At 43.2% G+C, this 20,508-nt stretch overlaps 1 non-coding gene across 1 annotated transcript; it reads left to right on the top strand.

Annotated features, from left to right (window-relative positions):
• Window positions 1-14,863: 14,863 nt before the first annotated feature.
• Window positions 14,864-14,938, top strand: Trnas-uga. Its single transcript has one exon. It is a non-coding gene; the product is annotated as a tRNA-Ser (tRNA).
• Window positions 14,939-20,508: the final 5,570 nt, after the last annotated feature.

Here is a 20,508-nt window from a genome sequence, read left to right as displayed (position 1 = left end):
GGTTCAAATGGCTCAGAGCACTATGGGACTTAACATCTGAGGTCACCAGACCCCTAGAACTGAGAACTACTTAGACCTAACTAACCTAAGGGCATCACACACATCCATGCCCGAGGGAGGATTCGAACCTGCGGCTGCGCGGTTCCAGACAGTGCCTAGAACCGCTCGGCCACTCCGGCCGGCGGGATGGTATGGGGTGCCATTGGTTACACATCTCGGTCACCTCTTGTTCGCAATGACGGCACTTTGAAAAGTGGACGTTACATTTCAGATGTGTTACGACCAGTGGTTCTACCCTTCATTCGATCCCTGCGAAACCCTACATTTCAGTAGGATAATGCACGACTGGATGTTGCAGGTCCTGTACGGGCCTTTCTGGATACAGAAAATGTTCGACTGCTGCCCTGGCCAGCACATTCTCCAGATCTATCACCAATTGAAAACGTCTGGTCAATGGTGGCCGAGCAACTGGCTCGTGACAATACGCCAGTCACTACTCTTGATGAACTCTGGTATCGTGTTGAAGCTGCGTGGGCAGCTTTACCTGTACACGCCATCCAAGCTCTGTTTGATTTAATGCCCAGGCGTATGAAGGCCGTTCGTTATTACGGCCTGATTTCTCAGGATCTATGCACCCAAATTGCTTGAAAATGTAACTAACCTAAGGACGTCACACACATCCATCCCCGACGCAGGATTCGAACCTACGACCGTAGCAGTCACGCTCCTAGCTCCTAGAACCGCTCAGTCACCGCAGCCGGCGACTAGGTGTCGAGATCAGCGTCTTTCCTAGAGAGTTTTCTCTTAAGAATGTATAATACTATAACTGCATTTACGTAGCATGTGCTATCAAATACCAAGTTTGGCTTATTACGCAGTATGCCCGAACAAAACAAATAGTCCTGTCACGGAAAAGCCACGTATAACACTACCGTCTGCTACTGCTAAACCATGACATTAAAGTTTGAGGCCGATCGTAAAATGGAACTATCTTGTTAAAGCAATTATGGTATAAAACAGCAGAGTAAAGAACCAGAGCGGTGTTACCCTCTGAAAGGAATTTTGTTGTGTTGACAGTGATGTAGCTAACGGAGGGGGCATATCGGAAATGAAAGTCAGAATTACGTAAATATTTAAACAGTAATAAACTATAATTTACCTATCCAGAGTGTCCAAATGATGATAAAACCGGTCACCAGCCTAATTAGGCAGGAGAATGATTAACAAAATGGTTCAAATGGCTCTGAGCACTATGGGACTTAACTGCTGAGGTCATCAGTCCCCTAGAACTGAAAACTACTTAAACCTTACTAACCTAAGGACATCACAAACATCCATGCCCGAGGCAGGATTCGAACCTGCGACCGTAGCGGTCATGTGGTTCCAGACTGTAGCGCCTAGAACCTCTCGGCCACCGTGGCCGGCAGAATGATTAACAATCTTGTTCAAGAAAATAGGTATGAGTAACTTTAACGGACAAACACAACCTATACTTTGCCACACTAGAGTGCAATGAACTCTGCCACATGCATTTGTTGACGTTAAAGAACGTGCTAACAGTTACAGAAGAACAAGGCTATTTGCGTAAATACAACAGATCACGACATACACTATTGCCTTCAAGGCTTAGTCAGACTGAATGGTTCCAATAATATTACTATTAATATTTAGTATAAATTTATAAATTGGATATAGCTTTAGTCTCTCTTCTGCCAATTACATTTCTATCTGACACGAAAAAAAATTTCACTAGAAACTATTCCTCACTGTCCTCTGAATAAAAGAAGGTACTGTTTTGATATATAGTGGTCTTTCTGTTACTTGTTACCTAGGATAAGCACAACAGAGAAACTTTGGATCAAGTTACACTATTAATTTGCACTTTCAGTACACAAGAGAGACAAGCACTTCGCAATCATGAGTATATAACTTTCCACAAACGCAGTTCACAACTTTTACTGCAGAGAGATACAATATTGATATATTTGTAAGAAACTGACTCATCTTTTACATTTTACAACAGGCAGCACTATGATCATTAACTAAGCAAAACTTTATAAGCCTCAGTTTTAAGAACTTTCAAATAACAGCAAATTGTTTATTAAGAAGAACATTTCAAGCCAAACATTAGTAATATTTACTTTTAGAACTAACCTCAAGATGGTTTATTGCCTGTCTTTATTACCATAGTCTTCTACTTTAAAGTGAATGATTAAATACGTAACTTTGAAAGTCCACAAAACTTTAAATTCGACTGTTTCAATCACTGGGAGGCGTTCACAAAGCTACATTTACTACCTCCCACAATTTTACCAAATCCACAGTAAATCTGAATACTCCACAAATATCAAACAACATTATTTGATTAACTGTTTGGCTTTGAGGCTTTCATTTTTTCCGCAACAAGGACACTCGGTCAAACGGAGAGGAACCTGAGCGGTGTTTTGATAAGGAAAAAATCAAGGCAGGTACATAAATTCCGTTATAAGTTACCTTATAACTGAACACACTAAAACATCCAATGAGCTGATCCTTCACTTTACATATCTACAATTCCTTGGTTCCTTTTCAGTGATTGTGCAACGTGGTGGTGAGTGCATGTCGGCGGGTGGATTTGCAGGCGGAAATGCTGGACTCTGTCTTTTCTTGGTGGCGATGTTAGGTACCAATTCCAGAATAGTTTCAGCTCTTTATCCGCTCGTCCGAGGCATTGGAAAACGGTACGAAAGAACCTCTCTCGGCACCAGCAAAATACACAACTTTTACATGAGCAGTTGACAGTTTGGTAGGTCGTCATCGACAGACTCTACATCCACTTCTTCTACCTATGCCAACCACATGTTGCGCGCGCTACTGAGTTCCGTTCCGGAGGGGAACCACACAACCTTTTACATATAAAATAACTAAGAACCCTAAGTGAAGGTCAGCAGTTTACATAACAGCAAACAATCACTTTAAACAAAACATATTACTTGCGCATATTGGTAACTCTACACAAAATTATGGAAATAAAATTATTCGATTTTAAAGACAACCACAGAAATTATGTGAGAAAGACAGAACATATCATTTGCGCATATCGTGCATATTACAGAGATTACACTAAATTACAGTATCAAATTAATCATACAATAATTACAGAAGTTCAATGATTGGATGCTGAACAAAACAGAAGGCTAAATGAATCAACAAACGGTATGTAATGTCTAAGCTGTGGTGTTACAAATGGTTCAAAAACTGGCCATGCTCTTCACCAAATTCTTTTTCCACCGTGGAGACGTTTCGGAGATTGTCTTTGGCTGTAAAAAAGTTGCAGAGTGTGCCTGGTTGACAAAGTTCCTTCAGAATGCAGCGAGAGTATAATGAACTGCTGTCTCCAGCACCCGTTGTCGTCGTATGAGTCCGGCACCAGAGGCCAACGCACTCTTTGCCTGCTAAACCAGTAGGTATTCGAAAGATTCTTCTTTTGAACTGACGTTGTTGCTTTGTGGCTGGCACAGCATGCAGAAATAGTTTTACCACATACCCAGTACATGCAATGGAAAATCTACATGTGTCTACACGGAAGAAAAGAAAGATAACACCTACACAAATACTGCTGTCGTATTGCCATTAGAAATAAACGTGCGTTTCTGCAGTCTCCCTGATTTCGATTGAAATTAATTTGAGGCGTAATTGATTTGCAGGTCAGACTGACGCTAATTTGCAAATAAAAAACAGACTAGTCTGCATAATGAGGTATTGTGGAATGGAAAGTGATGAGTCCTATTGCTTCGACGTTTTTCGGTATGTCTCAGCCGTGAGGGAAAGAAATGCCGAAAGTCGTCATTGTAATGCGAGATACTCCGGGCCTCTCACCCACTCGTTTGACTTATCGGGAGCCTCTTATGACACAATCACTCTGTAATTCTAACGGAAATGTTCTGCAAGTTTGTGTAGACACCCTGCTGGGTGACATCGACCTGCGTTCACTGATAACAGCATTTCTTTTCGAGTCTGAACACGATTGTAATACACAATACGTGACGCTCGTCTCCGATTTCTGTCGTTCAGTATGTTTTTGTTGTGACTTGGCAAGACAGCCAAGTCACAATGAGAGGAAGCCAAAAGGCACGCGTTAAGCTCACGCAGATTGGCGTGAGGTCTGGAACAGTTAAAGGAATTAATAGTAGCAAATAAAGTACGTAGTTGATGTAATACTTAACTTTAATCCACAATTGTAGAACATCTCTCTTGACGGTACATGTTATAACCACAATATAAAATAATATCCAATGCTATGGCGCCTTGCTAGGTCGTAGCAAATGACGTAGCTGAAGGCTATGCTAACTATCGTCTCGGCAAATGAGAGCGTAATTGTCAGAGAACCATGGCTAGCAACGTCAGCTGAACAACTGGGGCGAGTGCTAGTAAGTCTCTCTAGACCTGCCGTGTGGCGGCGCTCGGTCTGCAATCACTGATAGTGGCGACACGCAGGTCTGACGTATACTAATGGACCGCGGCCGATTTAAAGGCTACCACCTAGCAAGTGTGGTGTCTGGCGGTGACACCACGGTTTTCATAACCACTGTTGTAACACGATGTTTTATTGCTGCAGTTGGTACAACATTCCCCGCAGACATATTGGTCACCTCTCATCGGGTCACGTGATGGCATCAGGAATGGCTGTCAACCATAGTACTACTCGACGCACTCTTCTCCTCTCACCGGCAGGTAGACTGTAGAAGTACGGCTGCTGGTATCAAAGATATTGATTTCGCAGTCCCACAGTTATACAATCAAATTCCTGCAATAGAACAACTTAGCACCCAAATAAAACGTGGAGCAAACTGAGTAAAATGTCCTACAATCTTGCTGAGCTGTCGTACCTGTGAGCAGCGTACTTCTGGAAAAGGTCTGCTTGACAACACTGGAACCTCACTGGCGCTGATTGCTGACCGTGAATCTTTTCAGGTAAATGCAGCTTTCTGTTTTATTTTACAGACGGTCGATGGAATGTCCGGAGAGAAGCGACTGAGGAAAAAAAAATTTATGGCTCGGGGAACGAGTATTTATTCACCGGCAACCAGTTTCCGTTAAGTATGCATCTTTGAGCCACCTTCATAATAATAAAAAAAGTGTAGGAAATCTTACATGCCACAGAACTTTCCTTTGACCTGATGAAAAATTAATCTGTGAGTATCTGCTGTGTACAATACATTGTTCAGTGTAACTGTTTAGGCAAATAAAAATTCCGTATATATTTTTATTAGTATGTAGACGATTTGAAGACTCTCGTTTGACGGAAACTGGTTGCCCTTACAACAGCTTTTGGTGGTTCCGTGATTGCGTTGTTGAAACACACTGAAGTCCTGCAATACATCTCTGTTTACAAAATATTTTCTTGTACATGATTGTGTCCCTAGCGCGATCATCTTCCATCAGAAACAGCCCTTGCCACATCTCTAGAGGAAACTGGTGGACACCGGATGACGAGAGTCGCAACAGATAGTTGCACGCATGAAGATGATTGTTGCATCAAACGAAATATTTTTGTTATTCATACGGCTGCGCTCAGCAAGTGCTCATGTTATCAATTCTCGATTTTTAATCTGCAGTTAATTGTTCTCATACATTTCGGAAATGGCACAGATTGACAGAGAGATAAGGTATGACTAGTATTGTGCATTCCAAAAACCCTGAGGTTAAACTTACCCTTATCCTTGAGCAGGTAGTTTTCCCTGCATGGGTTGTCAGAAAATTCACCGTCTGGGTGGTATTCCACCTGTTTTGGTAGACGTCCTTGTATTCCTCGGAATCAAGTTCATGACATCGAGAGACAGCAGAGATATTCAAGTTACTTATGTGCCAAAGTGAGCAGTGGCACCTCTGACTTTTACATCGCTGACATAGACATGACCTCTGGGAGCAAGAAGTTTGTGATGACATAGATCAACCAATCACAGGCAGACTACTTGCTATAGAAACCAATCACAGCATGTATTGCGACAATCAGTTGCTTCTGACGAAACAGGTAGATGTCGGTAGATTGAGTTTCTCTTCTACTTCGATGCGGTAAGGAGAACAAGAACATTTTGTATTGTCCTGGTCCCTGATGTCAGGGGAGATCTAGCAACACCACTGACTCAACAAGAGCTCGTCTAGTTTCTGTGTTTGCAGCAAACGAGGCTTACTCTGATTGCTGTCAGCTAATAGTAATAAAGGCAGATATAGGGTCTCAAATGTAGAAATAGTGCGGTATGAGCATTTTCCGTCTGTCTTGCACATTTAGCTCTTAGCAGAAATCACGTTACACGAAAGGTAAACCAACATCTTACTTAATGCGACGTATAGGGTGACTGCAATTAAACTTTGAAAACGCTGTAGAAATAACACCACTTGTCAGAATGACGTCAAATTGCAACGGAATATTATCGGAGAAGGGGAAAAACGTACGACAGAAGAAAAAAAAAGTGTGAAAATTGGTCAATAAATGGCACTGTATGTGTCAGAATACGTAAATGTTAACACTTGTCATGCGAACGACCCATTGAAGTTGGTATAAACACGCAGAGTACAAGGCTTTTCCTTCTTTCGGTCTGCGACTTTCGCCATGAATTTCGCGCTCTGGTTGTAAAGCTGTATTAGAGAATGTTGACTGTGCACACGTCGCTCTGCGGAAGTTCCGGACACTGAAGAGTTTGAAAAAATCATTGGTCCTATAACTGCCGGGGGTCTGGGGAAACAGATTCGGAAATTCGAAAAGACGGTTTTTTTTGTGTGCAACCTGTTAGACGAAGGAAAAGAATTGGTTCGACGTCAGTGGATGCAGTGGCTACAGCAATGCAGGAGGAGACGAGTGGCGGTGAGCGAACGTGCAGTGCACGGAGAATTGCCCGAACATGGGATATACCTGTGAGCACGGTGCGTAGAATCCTACGAAACATCTTTCTTTGCTATCCATTCTAAATTACCCATGAGCATGAGTTGCTTCCTGTTGATCTGCCAGCAAGAGAGGCCTTTGCTTTAGAATTTCTTGCTCCCGTGGAAATGGACAATGATCGGTCACGGGAGATTTCGCGGACAGATGAATCCCACTTCCATCTGGCAAGACACAGAATTGTAGAATATGGGCAACGGAAAATCACAGGCAAATCAACCAGTACCACTTCATCATTAAAAGGTCACTGTGTGGTACGGGTTTACGGTATCATTTATGATAGGGCCTTATTTTTTTCAAAGAGAAACTGCTTCCTGTCCTGTTACCTGCACCGTCACTCGTAAGTGCTATGAGTGTCTTTTGCGCAACCTCGTCATTCGAGCTCTCCAACAGCGTGGATGTGTGGATGGGATCATTTTTATGCAAAATAGCGCACCCCCGCACATTGCAAATTTACTTAAGCAGCTGCTGAAGCGCCATTTTTGAAATGGAGTTGTTGTCGTTGTTGTGGTCTTCAGTCCTGAGACTGGTTTGATGCAGCTCTCCATGCTACTCTATCTCCCAGTACCTACTGCAACCTACATCCTTCTCAATCTGCTTAGTGTATTCATCTCTTGGTCTCCCTCTACGATTTTTACCCTCCACGCTGCCCTCCAATACTAAATTGGTGATCGCTTGATGCCTCAGAACATGTCCTACCAACCGATCCCTTCTTCTGGTCAAGTTGTGCCACAAACTTCTCTTCTCCCCAATCCTATTCAATACTTCCTCATTAGTTATGTGATCTACCCATCTAATCTTCAGCATTCTTCTGTAGCACCACATTTCGAAATCCTCTATTCTCTTCTTGTCCAAACTATTTATCGTCCATGTTTCACTTCCATACATAGCTACACTCCATACAAATACTTTCAGAAACGATTTCCTGACACTTAAATCTATACTTGATATAAACAAACTCCTCTTCAGAAACGCTTTCCTTGCCATTGCCAGTCTACATTTAATATCCTCTCTACTTCGACCATCATCAGTTATTTTGCACCCCAAATAGCAAAACTCCTTTACTACTTTAAGTGTCTCATTTCCTAATCTAATTCCCTCAGCATCACCCGACTTAATTCGACTACATTCCAGTATCCTCGTTTTGCTTTTGTTGATGTTCATCTTATATCCTCCTTTCAAGACACAGTCCATTCCCTTCAAATGCTCTTCCAAGTCCTTTGCTGTCTCTGACAGAATTAAAATGTCATCGGCGGACGTCAAAGTTCTTCTCCGTGGATTTTAATACCTACTCCGAATTTTTCTTTTGTTTCCTTTACTGCTTGCTCAATATACAGATTGAATAACATCACTGCTTCCCTTTCATGTCCCTCGACTCTTATAACTGCCATCTGGTTTCTGTACAAATTGTAAATAGTCTTTCGCTCCCTGTATTTTACCGCTGCTACCTTTAGAATTTGAAAGAGAGTATTCCAATCAACATTGTCAAAAGCTTTCTCTAAGTCTACAAATGCTAGAAACGTAGGTTTGCCTTTCCTTAATCTTTCTTCTAAGACAAGTCGTAAGGTCAGTATTGCCTCACGTGTTCCAGTATTTGTACGGAATCCAAACTGATCTTCCCCGAGGTCGGCTTCTACTAGTTTTTCCATTCGTCTGTAAAGAATTCGTATTAGTATTTTGCAGCCGTTGCTTATTAAACTGATTGTTCGGTAATTTTCACATCTGTCAACACCTGCTTTCTTTGGGATTGGAATTGTTATATTCTTCTTGAAGTCTGAGGGTATTTCGCCTGTCTCATACATCTTGCTCACCAGATGGTAGAGTTTTGTCAGGACTGGCTCTCCCAAGTCCGTCAGTAGTTCCAATGGAATGTTGTCTACTCCCGGGGCCTTGTTTCGACTCGGGTCTTTCAGTGCTCTGTCAAACTCTTCACGCAGTATCGTATCTCCCATTTCATCTTCATCTACATCCTCATCCATTTCCATAATATCGTCCTCAAGTAGATCGCCCTTGTATAGACCCTCTATATACTCATTCCACGTTTCTGCTTTCTCTTCTTTGCTTAAAACTAGGTTTCTGTCTGAGCTCTTGATGTTCATAGAAGTGCTTCTCTTTTCTCCAAAGGTCTCTTTAATTTTCCTGTACGCAGTATCTATCTTACCCCTAGTGAGATAAGCCTCTACATCCTTACATTTGTCCTCTAGACATCCCTGCTTAGCCATTTTGCACTTCCTGTCGATCTCATTTTTGAGACGTTTGTATTCCTTTTTGCCTGTTTCATTTACTGCAGTTTTATATTTTCTCCTTTCATCAATTAAATTCAATATTTCTTCTGTTACCCAAGGATTTCTACTAGCCCTCGTCTTTTTACCTACTTGATCCTCAGCTGCCTTCACTACTTCATCCCTCAGAGCTACCCATTCTTTTTCTACTGTATTTCTTTCCCCATTCCTGTCAATTGTTCCCTTATGCTCACCCTGAAACTCTGTATACCCTCTGGTTCTTTCAGTTTATCCAAGTCCCATCTCCTTAAATTCCCACCTTTTTGCAGTTTCTTCAGTTTTAATCTACAGGTCATAACCAATAGATTGTGGTCAGAGTCCACATCTGCCCCTGGAAATGTCTTACAATTTAAAACCTCGTTCCTACATGTCTGTCTTACCATTATATAATCTATCTGATACCTTTTAGTATCTCCAGGGTTCTTCCATGTATACAACCTTCTGTCATGATTCGTAAACCAAGTGTTAGTTATGATTAAGTTGTGCTCTGTGCAAAATTCTACCAGGCGGCTTCCTCTATCATTTCTTAGCCCCAATCCATATTCACCTACTACGTTTCCTTCTCTCCCTTTTCCTACTACCGAATTCCAGTCACCCATGACTATTAAATTTTCGTCACCCTTGACTATCTGAGTAATTTCTTTTATTTCAACATACATTTCTTCAATTTCTTCGCCATGTGCAGAGCTAGTTGGCATATAACCCTTTACTACTGTAGTAGGTGTGGGCTTCGTATCTATCTTGGCCATAATAACGCGTTCACTATGCTGTTTATAGTAGCTTGTCCGCATTCCTATTTTCCTATTCATTATTAAACCTACTCCTGCTAGAGTTATCAGTCGCCAATTATCTACAGCCTGGCTGTCCCGATCGCCTGATCTTAATCTGTGTGACTTCTGGCTCTGAAGCTCTGTGACAGACGTTGTGTTCAGCCGGCCGCTGTGGCCGAGTGGTTCTAGGCACTTCAGTCCGGAACCGCGCTGCTGCTGTGGTCGCAGGGTCGAATCCTGCCTCGGACATGGATGTACGTGATGTCCTTCGATTAGTTTAAGAAGTTCTAAGTCCAGGGGACTGATGACCTCAGATGTTAAGTCCCATAGTGCTCAGAGCCATTTGAACCACTTCGTTGTGTTCAGTGTTCCGACTGCAGACTTAGCTGCATTGGCTGCACACATTGCGCAACAGATTCTGGACGTGACGCTGGAAACACTTCGATCAGCTGTAGGACATGCTGTTTCTCCATTGCAACTTGTTGCAGAAAACGGCGGACAGCATATTGAACATGTTTTGCCCCAGTCACACGGAAATTAATAATCCGATTTGATTTTGATTGATGCCTTTTATGCGGTTTTTGGTTTCAGGACAATTAAACACTGGTGTAATTGATGCTTTTTATGGGGTTTTTGGTCTCAGGACAATTGACAACCGATGTGACATGCTTTTTATTTGGTTTTTGGCCTCAAGACCTTGCCCTGGTGGATGGGCTTATGTAACTAACAGTTTCACGCCTGTACTCCCTTGTACACTGAGTAGTGCAGTTTGTTTAACGTCAGACGTACTCCTTAGGCATTATTGTATGATTGATTTGTCGTTTGTAGTCGACCACTATTAAATTATGATGCTTACAGTGCCATCTATTGCTACATTTTGTAACTATTTATTTTTCTTCAGTCATGCGTTTTGCCCGTTCTCCGATAATGTTCTGTTGCAATTTGATGTCATTCTGACCAGTGGTGTTATTTCTACAGCGGTTTGAAGTTTAAATTTAATTATAATCACTTTGCATATCTCAAAGCGTGGCAATGTCGGAAGAATCAGTTAATTTCGTCATAATGAGGCTTGTCGACAGTCGTACTTCTTCAGCACACTTCGCGAAAATTTTGTAACTACTAAGGCAGTTCTGAAGCTAGAACTATGCAATCAGTTATTTAATTTCTTGGTCGCAAGTAAAGACATACACGTGGTCACCTTCTTGGAAATGTAACCCCTACAGGGGGTGAAATAATGGAAGAGAGATATTTTTCAAAATTAATCATTACTAAAGAGCTACTAAAGAATTTTTAAACTTATGTCTATGAAAGCACTGCTAGAATAAAAAAAAAATGTGTTTCTCGAAATTCGACCGCTAAGTGGATGAAGTAGGGAATAAAGTTTTTGTGGAAATATTTAATTAAAAATGCTATTTTTGAAGCTGAGTCTTTCAAAGTTTCAATAGGATTTTGGCTAAAAATTAAGAAATACATGCTCTGTGTTTTTAGAAATTCAACCCCTAAGGTGGTGAAATAACATATGAAAATTTTTATGAAAATGTTAGTTATGTTAAAACATTTTCAAAGCTAAATCTATGGAACTGGTATTTGGCTCCTAAAGAAATGTTTATTTGGGGTTGAAACTTTCCATGGCACAACTCAAAAGGCAGAAATAACAATGACCAAGCTACCAGAATCACCTTTTGGACAGAAGTGGCTTCTGAAAAGACCGTCCTTCTATGGCATTAATTAGTGTGAAAGATGTTGTAATTTGTGAACAACACAAAAATTTGAGTCGAGAAAACCAAAAACAACAAATCTGTGTAGACCATACTGTCTACCCAAGTGAAGCAGAGGGCGCTAAGCTAGTTGCCAATAATTTGCAAGATGGTGAAATTCGGTAGAGTTTCCGAACCGTTGTCTTCAATTTCGAGCTATAGCTGCTTCAGTGCATAAGGGCACAAGTCTTTTCCACGTTCCCAGAATTGTCGCTTCTTCAGTCTCCTGAACTCATGAGATCGGTCAGTCACTGGCCAGCTCCCCAGAAGCTATACACAGTGCGCCCAAAATGCCGTGGCCACTAGATGTGCAGTCGGCTGGGGAAGCGCGGGGAGAGTGGCAGTGATGGGGGTTCCGCCCACACTCGGAGCGCTGCAGAGGAAATGCTGAGCACTGCAGAGGAAACGCTGAGCGCTGGACGCCGTTCTAGACTGAAGCCTTCTCTCACATTTTTTGTAATACTGAGTGTGGCACCCACACTTGCATGATGGCCATTCGAAAAGATCTACTGCCACCTGTGCTTTTTCCGCCGAAAATGTAGCGATTTATTTTCGCCTGGCCTGTTAACCATTTGTAACTTTCACTGAAGTGTCATGAGTGACAAATTATGAGTAAAGCCTACACATCCAGAATGAGATTTTCACTCTGCAGTGGAGTGTGCGCTGATATGAAACTTCCTGGCAAATTAAAACTGTGTGCCGGACCGAGACTCGAACTCGGGACCTTTGCCTTTCGCGGGCAAGTGCTCTACCACTTGCCCGCGAAAGGCAAAGGTCCCGAGTTCGAGTCTCGGTCCGGCACACAGTTTTAATCTGCCAGGAAGTTTCATACCAGCGCACACTCCGCTGCAGAGTGAAAATCTCATTCTGGAAACATCCCCCAGGCTGTGGCTAAGCCATGTCTCCGCAATATCCGTTCTTTCAGGAGTGCTAGTACTGCAAGGTTCGCAAGAGAGCTTCTGTTAAGTTTGGAAGGTAGGAGACGAGGTACTGGCAGAAGTAAAGCTGTGAGGATGGGGCATGAGTCGTGCTTGGGTAGCTCAGTTGGTAGAGCACTTGCCCGCGAATGGCAAAGGTCCCGAGTTCGAATCTCGGTCCGGCACACAGTTTTAATCTGCCAGGAAGTTTCATACCAGCGCACACTCCGCTGCAGAGTGAAAATCTCATTCTGGAAACATCCCCCAGGCTGTGGCTAAGCCATGTCTCCGCAATATCCGTTCTTTCAGGAGTGCTAGTACTGCAAGGTTCGCAAGAGAGCTTCTGTTAAGTTTGGAAGGTAGGAGACGAGGTACTGGCAGAAGTAAAGCTGTGAGTACCGGGCGTGAGTCGTGCTTCGGTAGCTCAGTTGGTAGAGCACTTGCCCGCGAAAGGCAAAGGTCCCGAGTTCGAGTCTCGGTCCGGCACACAGTTTTAATCTGCCAGGAAGTTTCATACCAGCGCACACTCCGCTGCAGAGTGAAAATCTCATTCTGGAAACATCCCCCAGGTTGTGGCTAAGCCATGTCTCCGCAATATCCGTTCTTTCAGGAGTGCTAGTACTGCAAGGTTTGCAAGAGAGCTTCTGTTAAGTTTGGAAGGTAGGAGACGAGGTACTGGCAGAAGTAAAGCTGTGAGTACCGGGCGTGAGTCGTGCTTCGGTAGCTCAGTTGGTAGAGCACTTGGCCGCGAAAGGCAAAGGTCCCGAGTTCGAGTCTCGGTCCGGCACACAGTTTTAATCTGCCAGGAAGTTTCATACCAGCGCACACTCCGCTGCAGAGTGAAAATCTCATTCTGGAAACATCCCCCAGGCTGTGGCTAAGCCATGTCTCCGCAATATCCGTTCTTTCAGGAGTGCTAGTACTGCAAGGTTCGCAAGAGAGCTTCTGTTAAGTTTGGAAGGTAGGAGACGAGGTACTGGCAGAAGTAAAGCTGCGAGGATGGGGCATGAGTCGTGCTTGGGTAGCTCAGTTGGTAGAGCACTTGCCCGCGAATGGCAAAGGTCCCGAGTTCGAATCTCGGTCCGGCACACAGTTTTAATCTGCCAGGAAGTTTCATACCAGCGCACACTCCGCTGCAGAGTGAAAATCTCATTCTGGAAACATCCCCCAGGCTGTGGCTAAGCCATGTCTCCGCAATATCCGTTCTTTCAGGAGTGCTAGTACTGCAAGGTTCGCAAGAGAGCTTCTGTTAAGTTTGGAAGGTAGGAGACGAGGTACTGGCAGAAGTAAAGCTGTGAGTACCGGGCGTGAGTCGTGCTTCGGTAGCTCAGTTGGTAGAGCACTTGCCCGCGAAAGGCAAAGGTCCCGAGTTCGAGTCTCGGTCCGGCACACAGTTTTAATCTGCCAGGAAGTTTCATACCAGCGCACACTCCGCTGCAGAGTGAAAATCTCATTCTGGAAACATCCCCCAGGCTGTGGCTAAGCCATGTCTCCGCAATATCCGTTCTTTCAGGAGTGCTAGTTCTGCAAGGTTCGTAGGAGAGCTTCTGTTACGTTTGGAAGGTAGGAGACGAGGTACTGGCAGAAGTAAAGCTGTGAGGACGGGGCGTGAGTCGTGCTTGGGTTGCTCAGTTGGTAGAGCACTTGCCCGCGAAAGGCAAAGGTCCCGAGTTCGAGTCTCGGTCCGGCACACAGTTTTAATCTGCCAGGAAGTTTCATACCAGCGCACACTCCGCTGCAGAGTGAAAATCTCATTCTGGAAACATCCCCCAGGCTGTGGCTAAGCCATGTCTCCGCAATATCCGTTCTTTCAGGAGTGCTAGTACTGCAAGGTTCGCAAGAGAGCTTCTGTTAAGTTTGGAAGGTAGGAGACGAGGTACTGGCAGAAGTAAAGCTGCGAGGATGGGGCATGAGTCGTGCTTGGGTAGCTCAGTTGGTAGAGCACTTTCCCGCGAATGGCAAAGGTCCCGAGTTCGAATCTCAGTCCGGCACACAGTTTTAATCTGCCAGGAAGTTTCATATCAGCGCACACTCCGCTGCAGAGTGAAAATCTCATTCTGGAAACATCGCCTAGGCTGTGGCTAAGCCATGTCTCCGCAATATCCGTTTTTTCAGGAGTGCTAGTTCTGCAAGGTTCGCAGGAGAGCTTCTGTTAAGTTTGGAAGGTAGGAGACGAGGTACTGGCAGAAGTAAAGCTGCGAGGACAGGGCGTGAGTCGTGCTTGGGTAGCTCAGTTGGTAGAGCACTTGCCCGTGAAAGGCAAAGGTCCCGAGTTCGAGTCTCGGTCCGGCACACAGTTTTAATCTGCCAGGAAGTTTCATATCAGCGCACACTCCGCTGCAGAGTGAAAATCTCATTCTCGAAACATCCCCCAGACTGTGGCTAAACCATGTCTCCGCAATATCCGTTCTTTCAGGAGTGCTAGTTCTGCAAGGTTCGCAGGAGAGCTTCTGTTAAGTTTGGAAGGTAGGAGACGAGGTACTGGCAGAAGTAAAGCTGTGAGGACGGGGCGTGAGTCGTGCTTGGGTAGCTCAGTTGGTAGAGCACTTGCCCGCGAAACGCAAAGGTCTCGAGTTCGAGTCTCGGTCCGGCACACAGTTTTAATCTGCCAGGAAGTTTCAAGCCTACACATTTCTCTGGTGGCCATGTCAAAACTGCTTTTTTGCCAAAACACAGCGGAGATTACACTGACTCAATTCACTAACATATTGTGTAGACACAGTTACGAGACACCTCTGAAACAGTGGTTTATTAATGGAGAAGGTGACTAGAAGTAAAGTCGGTAGCTTATTAAAAAGCACATCCTCAGTACCAGAAAACCTGTAATGCCTTCACATAAGCTGTTCCAAAACCAATAGCATTTCTCTTTTCACCAGCTATCGATGTCCCTTAAAAATTTCATTCTTGCACCGAAAAAGTCTGTAGTTATTGAAATAACACGGTAGATAATGAAATTTTACGTAATATCTAAATGGCAATAAACTCTCCTCTTTGTGTGCTATCATTTTCCAGAATCCCATTTCGATATTTCAAACCGTTCATGAAACATGACGGATGTTGTGGATATTTCGCCATACCTTTCTCGCTATCGCGGCGCGATTGCAAATAAGTGTGCTTCATCAGTTCAGTTTTCACGCGATTGGTGAGAGCGTGATACCTCTACCCATGTCAAAAGAAAACTTCAATATATTAACTAAATTTCGTACGCAACATCAGACAAAATTCATAGCGACTTCTTTTTTTCATTGCACAGTTTTCCGAATTTCTCGCAATATCTTACTTTCACATAAATAACACAGTAACTATAACCACTAACCAAATGATGGGCACAACATCATGAACCTGACATATAAAGCTATAAGTAAAGCTAAAATGAAATTTTTTACCGACTAGTTTCTGTAGAACCGTTTGAGGAAAATTGTAGTTTGCGCGCCTCGTTTCTGTCATCGCTGACCGGCCGGAAGGTGGGAAATACTTGTCGGCCACCCCTTCCAAACAAACGAATGAACTCGCCCAGCGCTTTGGACAAAAACTGGTCACCGTATCTGTGAAAGCTGTACTGCCCGGCACTAAAGGATTTGCTGGAAACCACTACAGCTGAATGATGAAGGCTAGACTTAAATGGCTCTGAGCACTATGCGACTTAACTTCTGAGGTCATCAGTCGCCTAGAACTTAGAACTACTTAAACCTAACTAACCTAAGAACATCACACACATCCATGCCCGAGGCAGGATTCGAACCTGCGACCGTAGCGGTCGCTCGGTTCCAGACTGCAGCGCCTAGAACCGCACGGCCACTCCGGTCGGCGGCTAGACTTAACTGACGCATGATCTCATCCATTTCATTGAATAGAGGGACGACAAGTATGTCTAGCGAGAAACATCTGAGAACGAAACAACCCCCTGCTGTCGCTAGAGGAAGAGAACGTTAGAGCATGTCAATGAGTCTGTGTTATTCCCTACAACCATTCTTCGACGTGGAAGGCATACTTGAATCATTCTCGTTCTTTTTAACTCAAATATGTCTTTCTGCTCTGAGACGATGAGATTTTTCAGCAACAGAATACACCTTAGAACACGGCTGACAATGTACACAACAGGTGCAAAGTTTTTGATCATCTGAAACAACGGATTTGTGGTCACAGCATGGACTTCGTTCTGAATATTTTGTCATATCCCCGTTAGGATAATAACACAGATATAGATACACACGCGAAATTCGCCAGAAAGTAAACAGTATTCGAGCGGCCCAATCTTTGTGTCAACTGTGTTACGCCATCTTCATGTACAAGGTGTAAAGGGGTGCATAGTGGCCATAAAACCTCCATTGTCCAAACAAAATAACATATAAAAGAGGCAACGGGCACAGCAACACAAATGGAGCGTTCAGCAATAGTCCACTGTGTTATTCACAGCCGAATATAAGTTTGAAATATTTGGAAGCCATTGTCAAGTGTTTGTTCGTGACTTCATTGAGAATGCATGAAGAGCAAGACTGTGACGCCAACGGTGAAACATGGAGGAAGGTCAGTTATGAAGTCGGCATGTCTTGCGGGTGATAAAGTCGATGGTCTAGAGAGAATTATTGGAACGTCAGGTAAGGAAGGATATCACAGGACACTCATCGGCAATGCAGTTCCATATGCAAAGATACTTAATGGTCGTGGGTTTATTCTCCAGCAGGACAATAATACCATACATGCTTCTAAACAGTGAAGAGGTATATATTTAGAAAACAGAAATGTGGGGAATGGAGAATATGATTTCTCCAAGTCAGTCATATAACTTATACCCCATAGAACTCTAATGGTATGAACTTGAGAGAGAGGTCAGAAAACTTAGGTCATATAATACAGAAGATCTATGTAATAAACAACTAACATGTTGGACTGCAATATCTGCAGAAACACTACAAAATCTTGTCTGCATAATGCAAAGAATTTGTGGAGCTGTTCTGAGGACAACGGGTGAATACTCTGAAGAGGCTTAAATCTATACTATATTGTACTGTACTTACTGACAGAGAGAGAAAATATTTATTTTGCTGTTCTGTTTAGTTCGTACGATGTGTGTGTACATTGGAGTAAAGAATATACATTTTATCATGGGAGATTCGAAACTTCTCACCAGTAATGTATACAAGAAATACATAGAACAGAGGTACAAAATATTTCACTGGCCTCAAATTATTCGAATCCTCACCGATGTGAAACTATATGGGACCACTATGCTTGTGAATATTCGCCATGGTTCTTCGTGACCTGAGGATTGAAATGCAGGCAGTATGACTCCTGATTTCTGTGGTGTCTTATTGTCACCTACTGAATCACTAACAGCTCAATGCAGTAAGATATTCTGGGATTTCTTCCGGAGCCATGTCGTTATGAAACGACGAAGTTTCATAATGCGTAAGTATTATCTCCTTCAATCTCCTCTAAGTGCCACTGTCTACGAATTTACCTCACTATCTATTCTTCACTGGTAATTGACATTTAAATCTCCGAAAATACTGTTCCACAACACATTAATTGCTATCTGGTAGGGTGTTTACGTGGCTGATAAGGCAAACTCGCTGTCCACCGCTGCTCCACGAAATGTAGCGTATCGTCGCTCGCTCTTACGGGTTTCAATAAACACTGAGGTGACAAAAATCAAGGGATAGCGACAAGCAGGTACACAGATTGCGGTAGCTTCGTGTACAGAAGGTATAAAAGAGCACTGCATTGGCGAAGCAGTAATCTGTCCTCCGGTGATCCATGTGACAGTGTTTTCAACATTATTATGGCTCTACGACTGGTATTAGCAGAAACTGTTCGCGAAATGATAGTTGGAGTTAGATGCTTGGGACATTTCATTTCGGAAAGCGTTAGGGAATTTAATCTTCCAAGATGAAGAAGTGCAAAATGGCTAAGCAGGGATGGCTAGAGGACAAATGTAAGGATGTAGAGGCTTGTCTCACTAGAGGTAAGATAGATATTGCCTACAGGAAAATTAAGGAGACCTTTGGAGAGAAGAGAACCACTTGCATGAATATCAAGAGCTCAGATGGCAACCCAGTTCTAAGCAAAGAAGGGAAGGCAGAAAGGTGGAAGGAGTATATAGAGGGTCTATACAAGGGCGATGTACTTGAGGACAATATTATGGAAATGGAAGAGGATGTAGATGAAGATGAAATGGGAGATAAGATACTGCGTGAAGAGTTTGACAGAGCACTGAAAGACCTGAGTCGAAACAAGGCCCCGGGAGTAGACAACATTCCATTAGAACTACTGATGGCCTTGGGAGAACCAGTCATGACAAAACTCTACCATCTGGTGAGCAAGATGTATGAGACAGGCGAAATACCCACAGACTTCAAGAAGAATATAATAATTCCAATCCCAAAGAAAGCAGGTGTTGACAGATGTGAAAATTACCGAACTATCCATTTAATAAGTCACAGCTGCAAAATACTAACACGAATTCTTTACAGACGAGTGGAAAAACTGGTAGAAGCGGACCTCGGGGAAGATCAGTTTGGATTCCGTAGAAATGTTGGAACACGTGAGGCAATACTAACCTTACTACTTATCTTAGAAGAAAGATTAAGAAAAGGCAAAGCTACGTTTCTAGCATTTGTAGACTTAGAGAAAGCTTTTGACAACGTTAACTGGAATACTCTCTTTCAAATTCTGAAGGTGGCAGGGGTAAAATACAGGGAGCGAAAGGCTATTTACAATTTGTACAGAAACCAGATGGCAGTTATAAGAGTCGAGGGACATGAAAGGGAAGCAGTGGTTGGGAAAGGAGTGAGACAGGGTTGTAGCATCTCCCCGATGTTATTCTATCTGTATATTGAGCAAGCAGTAAAGGAAACAAAAGAAAAATTTGGAGTAGGTATTAAAATTCATGGAGAAGAAGTAAAAACTTTGAGGTTCGCCGATGACATTGTAATTCTGTCAGAGACAGCAAAGGACTTGGAAGAGCAGTTGAACGGAATGGACAGTGTCTTGAAAGGAGGATATAAGATGAACATCAACAAAAGCAAAACGAGGATAATGGAATGCAGTCAAATTAAATCGGGTGATGCTGAGGGGATTAGATTAGGAAATGAGACACTTAAAGTAGTAAAGGAGTTTTGCTATTTGGGGAGTAAAATAACTGATGATGGTCGAAGTAGAGAGGATATAAAATGTAGACTGGCAATGGCAAGGAAATCGTTTCTGAAGAAGAGAAATTTGTTAACATCGAGTATAGATTTAAGTGTCAGGAAGTCGTTTCTGAAAGTATTTGTATCGAGTGTAGCCATATATGGAAGTGAAACATGGACGATGACCAGTTTGGACAAGTAGAGAATAGAAGCTTTCGAAATGTGGTGCTACAGAAGAATGCTGAAGATAAGGTGGGTAGATCACGTAACTAATGAGGAGGTATTGAATAGGATTGGGGAGAAGAGAAGTTTGTGGCACAACTTGACTAGAAGAAGGGATCGGTTGGTAGGACATGTTTTGAGGCATCAAGGGATCACAAATTTAGCATTGGAGGGCAGCGTGGAGGGTAAAAATCGTAGGGGGAGACCAAGAGATGAATACACTAAGCAGATTCAGAAGGATGTAGGTTGCAGTAGGTACTAGGAGATGAAGAAGCTTGCACAGGATAGAGTAGCATGGAGAGCTGCATCAAACCAGTCTCAGGACTGAAGACCACAACAACAACAACAACAACAACAACATGATGAGTGTGCCGAGACTACCAAATTTCACAGATTACCTCCCACCACGGACAACGGAATGGCCGACGACTTTCGCAATAGGATCGAGAGCAGTGACGTTTGCGTAGCTTTGTCAGTGCTGACAGACAAGAAACATTGCATCAAATAACCG

This window comes from Schistocerca piceifrons, chromosome 2, assembly GCF_021461385.2.
Source record: "Schistocerca piceifrons isolate TAMUIC-IGC-003096 chromosome 2, iqSchPice1.1, whole genome shotgun sequence".
In the NCBI taxonomy this organism is placed as follows: domain Eukaryota; kingdom Metazoa; phylum Arthropoda; class Insecta; order Orthoptera; family Acrididae; genus Schistocerca; species Schistocerca piceifrons.
Note: the sequence above shows the minus strand (reverse complement) of the source record. Positions and strands in the feature narration are given on the sequence as shown.